This window comes from Physeter macrocephalus, chromosome 16, assembly GCF_002837175.3.
Source record: "Physeter macrocephalus isolate SW-GA chromosome 16, ASM283717v5, whole genome shotgun sequence".
NCBI lineage: Eukaryota > Metazoa > Chordata > Mammalia > Artiodactyla > Physeteridae > Physeter > Physeter macrocephalus.
In genome coordinates, this window is record NC_041229.1 from 17633680 (window position 1) to 17642138 (window position 8459).

Consider the following 8459-nt stretch of genomic DNA (forward strand, 5'->3'; position numbering starts at 1 on the left):
CAACAAGAGAAGCCACTGCAATGAGAAGCCCACGTACCACAAGGAAGAGTAGCCCACGCTCGCCACAACTAGAGAAAGCCCACACGCACCAACGAAAACTCAACACAGCCAAAAATAAATAAATAAAATAAATAAATGTATAAAAAAATATTCCCTAGGGTTATCCATGTTGCTGCAAATAGCATTATTTCATTCTTTTTTATTGCTGTAATAGTCCATTGTTTATTTATCACATCTTCTTAATCCAATTGTCGTTTCCATGTCTTGGCTATTATAAACAAGACTGCTATGAACATTGGGGTGCATGTATCTTTTTGAATTACAGCTTTTATTTTTTCTGGGTATACCCAGGGTGGGATTGCTGGATCATATAGTAACTCTGTTTTTAGTTTTTTAAGGAAACTCCATACCGTTTCCCATAGTGGCTGCATCAATTTTCATTCTCATCAACAGTGTACAACGGTTCCATTTTCTCACACTCTCTCCAGAATTTTTTTTTAACATCTTTATTGGAGTGTAATTGTTTTACATTGTTGTGTTAGTTGCTGCTGTATAACAAACTGAATCAGCTATACATATACATATATCCCCATATCCCCTCCCTCTTGTGTCTCCCTAACGACATCCCTATCCCACCCCTCTAGGTGGTCACAAAGCACTGAGCTGATCTCCCTGTGCTATGTGGCTGCTTCCCACTAGCTATCTATTTTACATTTGGTAGTGTATATATGTCAATTCTTCTCTCTCATTTCATCCCAGCTTACCCTTCCCCGTCCCCGTGTCCTGAAGTCCATTCTCTAATTCTGTGTCTTTATTCCTGTCATGCCCCTAGGCTCTTCAGAACCTTTTTTTTTTTTTTTACATTCCATATATACCTGTTAGCATACGGTATTTGATTTTCTCTTTCTAACTTACCTCACTCTGCATGACAGACTCTAGGTCCACCCACCTCACTACAAATAACTCAATTTCGTTTCTTTTTATGGCTGAGTAATATTCCATTGTATATATATATATGCCACAACTTCTTTATCCATTCACCTGTTGATGGACACTTAGGTTGCTTCCATGTCCTGGCTATTGTAAATAGTGCTGCAATGAACATTGTGGTACATGATTCTTTTTGAATTATGGGTTTTTCAGGACATATGCCCAGTAGTGGGAATGCTAGGTCATATGGTAGTTCTATTTTTAGGTTTTAAGGAACCTCCACACTGTTCTCTCTAGTGGCTGTATCAATTTACATTCCCACCAACAGAGCAAGAAGTTTCCCTTTTCTCCACACCCTCTCCAGCATGTATTGTTTATAGATGTTTTGATGATGGTCATTCTAACGTGTGTTAGGTGATACCTCATTGTAGTTTTGATTTGCATTTCTCTAATGATTCGTGATGTTGAGCATCGTTTCATGTGTTTGTTGGCAATCTGTATATCTTCTTTGGAGAAATGTCTATTTAGGTCTTCTGCCCATTATTGGATTGGGTTGTTTGTTTTTTTGATATTGAGCTGCCTGAGCTGCTTATATATTTTGGAAATTACTCCTTTGTCAGTTGCTTCATTTGCAAATATATTCTCCTATTCTGAGGTTTGTCTTTTGGTTTGGTTTTTGGTTTCCTTTGCTGTACAAAAGCTTTTAAGTTTCATTAGGTCCCATTTGTTTATTTTTGGTTTTATTTCCATTTCTCTAGGAAGAGGGTCAAAAAGGATCTTGCTGTGATTCATGTCACAGAGTGTTCTGCCTGTTTTCCTCCAAGAGTTTTATAGTGTCTGGCCTTACATATAGGTCTTTAATCCATTTGGAGTTTATTTTTGTGTATGGTGTTAGGGAGTGTTCTAAGTTCATTCTTTTACATGTAGCTGTCCAGTTTTCCCAGCACCAATTATTCAAGAGGCTGTCTTTTCTCCATTGTATGCTCTTGCCTCCTTTATCAAACATAATGTGACCATATTTGTTTGGGTTTACCCCTGGGCTTTCTATCCTGTTCCATTGATCTATATTTCTGTTTTTGTGCCAGTACCATACTGTTTTGATTACTGTAGATTTGTAGTATAGTCCAAAGTCAGGGAGCCTGATTCCTCCAGCTCCTTTTTTCTTTCTCAAGATTGCTTTGGCTATTTGGGGTCTTTTGTGTTTACATACAAATTGTGAAATTTTTTGTTCTAGTTCTGTGAAAAATGCCATTGGTAGTTTGGTAGGTATTGCACTGAATCTGTAAATTGTTTTGGGTAGTAGAGTCATTTGCACAATGTTGATTCTTCCAATCCAAGAACATGGTATATCTCTTCATCTGTTTGTATCATATTTAATTCCTTTATCTGTCTTATACTTTTCTGCATACAGGTCTTTTGTCTCCTTAGGTAGGTTTATTCCTAGGTGTTTTATTCTTTCTGTTGCAATAGTAAACGGGAGTGTTTCCTTAATTTCTCTTTCAGATTTTTCATCATGAGTGTATAGGATGGCAAGAGATTTCTGTACATTAATTTTGTATCCTGCCACTTTACGAAATTCATTGAATAGCTCTAGTAGTTTTCTGGTAGCATCTTTAGGATTCTCTATGTATAGTATCATGTCATCTGCAAATAGTGACAGTTTTACTTCTTCTTTTCCAAATCTAGATTCCTCTTGTTTCTTTTTCATCTCTGATTACTGTGGCTAAAACTTCCAAAACTGTGTTGAATAATAGTGGTGAGAGTGGACAACATTGTGTTGTTCCTGATCTTAGTGGACATGGTTTCAGTTTTTCAGCATTGAAAAAAATGTTGGCTGTGGGTTTGTCATATATGGCCTTTATTATGTTGAGGTAGGTTCCCTCTATGCCTACGTTCTGGAGAGTTTTTATCATAAATGGGTGTTGAATTTTGTTGAAAGCTTTTTCTGCATCTATTGAGATGATCGTATGGTTTTTATCCTTCAATTTGTTAATATGGTGTATCACACTGATTTGCATATACTGAAGAATCCTTGCATTCCTGGGATAAACTCCACTTGATCATGGTGTATGATCCTTTTAATGTGCTGTTAGATTCTGTTTGCTAGTATTTTGCTGAGGATTTCTGCATCTATGTTCATCAGTGATATTGGCCTGTAGTATGCTTTTTTTGTGACATCTTTGTCTGGTTTTGGTATCAGGGTAATAGTGGCTTCATAGAATGAGTTTGGGAGTGTTCCTCCCTCTGCTATAGTTTGGAAGAGTTTGAGAAGGATAAGTGTTAGCTCTTCTCTAAATGTTTGATAGAATTTGCCTGTGAAACCATCTGGTCCTGGGCTTTTGTTCACTGGAAGATCTTTAGTCACAGTTTCAATTTCAGTGCTTGTGATTGGTCTGTTTATATTTTCTATTCTGCTATATTTTGGAAGAGTTTGAGAGGGATAGGTGTTAGCTCTTCTCTACATGTTTGATAGAATTCGCCTGTGAAGCCATCTGGTCCTGGGCTTTTGTTTGTTGGAAGATTTTTAATCACAGTCTCAATTCCAGTGCTTGTGACTGGCCTGTTTATATTTTCTATATCTTCCTGGTTCAGTCTCGGAAGGTTGTGCTTTTCTACAAATGTGTCTATTTCTTCCAGGGTGTCCATTTTATTGGCATATAGTTGCTTGTAGTAATCTCTCATGATCCTTTGTATTTCTGCAGTGTCAGTTTTTACTTTCCCTTTTTCATTTCTAATTCTGTTGATTATAGTCTTGTCCCTTTTTTTCTTCATGAGTCTGGCTAATGGTTTATCAATTTTGTTTATCTTCTCAAAGAACCAGCTTTTAGTTTTATTGATCTTTGCTATCGTTTCCTTCATTGTTTTTTCATTTATTTCTGATCTGATATGTATGATTTCTTTCTTTCTGCTTTTGGGGCTTTTTTGTTCTTCTTTCTCTAATTGCTTTAGGTGTAAGGTTAATTCGTTTATTTGAGATTTTTCTTGTTTGATGAGGTAGGATTGTATTGCTATAAACCTCCCTCTTAGAACTGCTTTTGCTGCATCCCATAGATTTTGGGTTGTCGTATTTTCATTGTCATTTTTTTCTAGGTTTTTTTAATTTCCTCTTTGATTTCTTCAGTGATCTTTTGGTTATTTAGTAGTGTATTGTTTCGCCTCCATGTGTTTGTATTTTTTACAGTTTTTTTCCTGTAATTGATATCTAGTCTCATATTTTTGTGGTTGGAAAAGATACTTGACACAATTTCAATTTTCTTAAATTTACCAAGGCTTGATTGATTTGTAACCCAAGATATGGTGTATCCTGGAGAATGTTGCATGAGCACTTGAGAAGAAAGTGTATTCTGTTGTTTTTGGATGGAATGTCCTGTAAATATCAATTAAGTCCATCTTGTTTAATGTATCATTTAAAGCTTGTGTTTCCTTGTTTATTTTCATTTTGGTTGATCTGTCCATTGGTGAAAGTGGGCAGTTAAAGTCCCCTACTATTATTTTGTTACTGTGGATTTCCCATTTTATGTCTGTTAGCATTTGCCTTATGTATTGAGGTTCTCCTATGTTGGGTGCATAAATATTCACAATTGCTATATCTTCTTCTTGGATTGATGTCTTGATCATTATGTAGTGTCCTTCTTTGTCTCTTGTAATAGTCTTTATTTTACAGTCTATTTTGTCTGGTATGAGAATTGCTACTCCAGCTTTCTTTTGATTTCCATTTGCGTGGCATATCTTTTTCCATCCCCTCATGTTCAGTCTGTATGTGTCCCTAGATCTGAAATGGGCCTCTTGTAGACAGTATATATATATGGGTCTTGTTTTTGTATCCAATCAGCCAGTCTGTGTCTTTTGGTTGGAGCATTTAATCCATTTACATTTAAGGTAATTATCGATATGTATGTTCCTGTTACCATTTTCTCAATTGTTTTGGGTTTGTTATTGTAGGTCTTTTCCTTCTCTTGTGTTTCCTTCCTAGAGAAGTTCCTTTAGCATTTGTTGTAAAGCTGGTTTGGTGGTGCTGAATTCTCTTAGCTTTTGTTTGTCTGTAAAGGTTTTAATTTCTCCAACAATTCTGAATGAGATTCTTGCCGGGAAGAGTAATCTTGGTTGTAGGTTTTCCCTTTCATCACTTTAAATATGTCCTGCTACTCCCTTCTGGCTTGCAGAGTTTCTGCTGAAAGATCAGCTGATAACCTTATGGGGATTCCCTTGTATGTTATTTTTTGCTTTTCCCTTTCTGCTTTTAATATTTTTTCTTTGTATTTAATTTTTGATAGTTTGTGCATTTAATGTTGTCACAGAGGTCTCTGAGACTGTCCTCAATTCTTTTCATTCTTTTTTCTTTTTTCTTCTCTGCTGTGGTTATTTCCACTATTTAATCTTCCAGGTCACGTATCCGTTCTTCTACCTCAGTTATTCTGCTATTTATTCCTCCTAGAAAATTTTAAATTTCATTTATTGTGTTGTTCATCATTGTTTTTTTGCTCTTTAGTTCTTCTAGGTCCTTGTTAAACGTTTCTTGTATTTTCTCCATTTTATTTCCAAGATTTTGGATCATCTTTACTACCATTACTCTGAATTCTTTTTCAGGTAGACTGCCTACTTCCTCTTCATTTGTTTGGTCTGGTGGGTTTTTATTTTGCTCCTTAATCTGCTGCGTATACTCTGTCTTCTCATTTTGCTTAACTTACTGTGTTTGGGTTCTCTTCACAGGTTGCAGGTTTGTAGTTCCTGCTGTTTTGGTGTCTGCCCCCAGTGGGTAAGGTTGGTTCAGTGGGTTGTGTAGGCTTCCTGGTGGAGGGGACTGGTGCCTGTATTCTGGTGGATGAGTCTGACTCTTATCTTTCTGTTTGGCAGGACCACATCCAGTGGTATGTTTTGGGGTATCTATGAACTTGTTATGATTTTAGGCAGCCTCTCTGCTAATGGGTGGGGCTGTGTTCCTGTCTTCCTAGTTGTTTGGCATGGGGTGTCCAGCACTGGAGCTTGCTGGTCATTGAGTGGTGCTGGATCTTAGCGTTGAGACAGAGATCTCTGTCCATGCTCTCATTGATTAATATTATGTGAGGCCAGGAGGTCCCTGGTGATCAATGTCCTGAACTCAGCTCTCCCACCTCAGAGGCTCAGGCCTGACACCCGGCCAGAGCTCCAAGACCCTGTCAGCCACACTCCTTGTGTTTCCACGTTCCTATCAGAGGCTCCCAGCTGTGCTTCTTGACAGCAGCTCTTGCCCAAGGCATCTTCCATTGAGAAAGACTAGTTCTGTATTCATCTCCAATCTCTGAGGAAACATCAACACTTTAGAAAACCAGCCCAAGTCCTGCCTTAAATACACATTGCCTTCAATCAAGAGGGAAGATAAGAGACCACACAACAGTTTTCAATCCTAGATGATCACTGGAATCACCTGGAGAACCAAACTTTAGGCTTGATTTATTTATTTAATTTGAGTGTCCATCCTTGACTCTGTTCCCATATGGAATGGATCTTGATCTTATATATCCTTTTCTTAATCCTCCTTGGAAATATTAAAAAGAGAGTAATGTATCACTTCATTTCCAGCATAGAGTTCACTGTCAAAAATCAGCAGTTCACACATCAGAAATCTCACCTTGCCAAAACCTTTGTGCAGTTTACCACAGAGTACTCTGGCATTTATTATTTGTAGATTTTTTGATGATAGTCATTCTGACCATTGTGAGGTGATATCTCATTGTTTTTTTTTTTATTTAAAAATGCAACTGATTTTTGAGTGTTGATTTTTGTATTCTACAACTTCACTGAATTTGTTTATTAGTTCTAACAGGTATTTTTGTAGAATCTTTAAGATTTTCCAAATATAAGATGATGTCATCTGGACATGGAGATAATTTTATTTCTTCTTTTCCAATGTGTATGCCTTTTATTTCTTTTTCTTATCTAATTGCTCTGGCTAGAATGTCCAGTACTATGTTGAATCTTTGCCTGTTCCTGATTCTAGAGGAAAAGCTTTCAGTCTTTCCATGTTGAATATGATGTTAGCTGTGGGCTTTTCAAATATGGCTTTTATTATGTTGAAGTAGTTTCCTTCTATTCCTAGTTTGTTTAATGTTTTTATCATGAAATGGTGTTGAATTATGTCAAATATTTTTTCTGCATTGATTGAGACAATCAAGTTTTTATCAATGTGGTACATTATACTGATCGATTTTTGTATGTTGAACTATCCTTGTTTCCAGATATAAATGATGTATGAACATGACGTATGATTCTTTTAATATGCTGTTGAATTCGGTTTGCTATTATTGTGTTTAGGATTTTTGCATCACTGTTCATCAGGGATATTGATCTATAGTGGTTTCTGTTGTCATTGTTGTTGTTGTGTCTTTGTCTGGTTTTGGTATCTGGTAATGTTGGCTTCATTGAACACTCAGAGGGAATGTTCCCTCCTCTTTTATTCTTTGGAACAATTTGAGAAGGATTGGTATTATTTCTTCTTTAAATATTTGGTAGAATTCTCCAGTTAAGCCATCTTAAGCCATCTTGTTCTGGGCTTCTCTTTGTTGAGAAGTTTTTGATTACTGCTTTAAGGAACTGTTTGTATTCAGTGTAGTTACAGGTCTGTTCAGATTTATTATTTCTTCATGATTCAGTCTTGGTAGGTTGTATGTTTATAGGGATTTATTTATTTCTTCTAGGTTGTCCAACTTGTTGGTTGATGATTGTTCATAGCAGTCTCATAATCTTTTCTATTTCTGTAACATCAGTTGTAGTGTCCTCTTTTCCTTTCCTTCTTCTAACTTCATTTGATTCTTCTTCTTTTCTTAGTTAGTCTAGCTAAGCATTTGTCAACTTTTTTGATCTTTTCAAAAAAAATCAACTCTTGCTTTTGTTGATTTTTTCTCTATTGTTTTCCTTTTTCCTCTTTCATTTATCTCTGCTCTAGTCTTTATGCTTTCTTTCTTCTACCGACTTTGGGTTTAGTTTGTTGATTTGAGAACTTTCTTCTTTTTTTTAGTGTAAGTATTTACCACAATAAACTTCTCTCTTAGCACTGCTCTCACTGTATCACATAAGATTTGACATATAGTGGTTTCTATTTCATTTGCCTCCAAATATTTTCTAAATCCCCTTGTGATTTCTTCTTTGATCCAGTGATTGTTTAAGAGTCCATTGTTTAAACTACAATGAGATACCATCTCACACTGGTCAGAATGGCCATCATCAAAAAATCTACAAACAATAAATGCTGGAGACGGTGTGGAGAAAAGGGAACCCTCTTGCACTGTTGGTGGGAATGTAAATTGATACAATCACTATGGAGAACAGTATGGAGGTTCCTTAAAAAACTACAAATAGAACTACCATATGACCCAGCAATCCCACTACTGGGCATATACCCTGAGAAAACCATAATTCAAAAAGAGTCATGTACCAAAATGTTCATTGCAGCTCTATTTACAATAGCCAGGACATGGAAGCAACCTAAGTGTCCAACAACAGATGAATGGATAAAGAAGATGTGGCACATATATACAATGGAATATTACTCA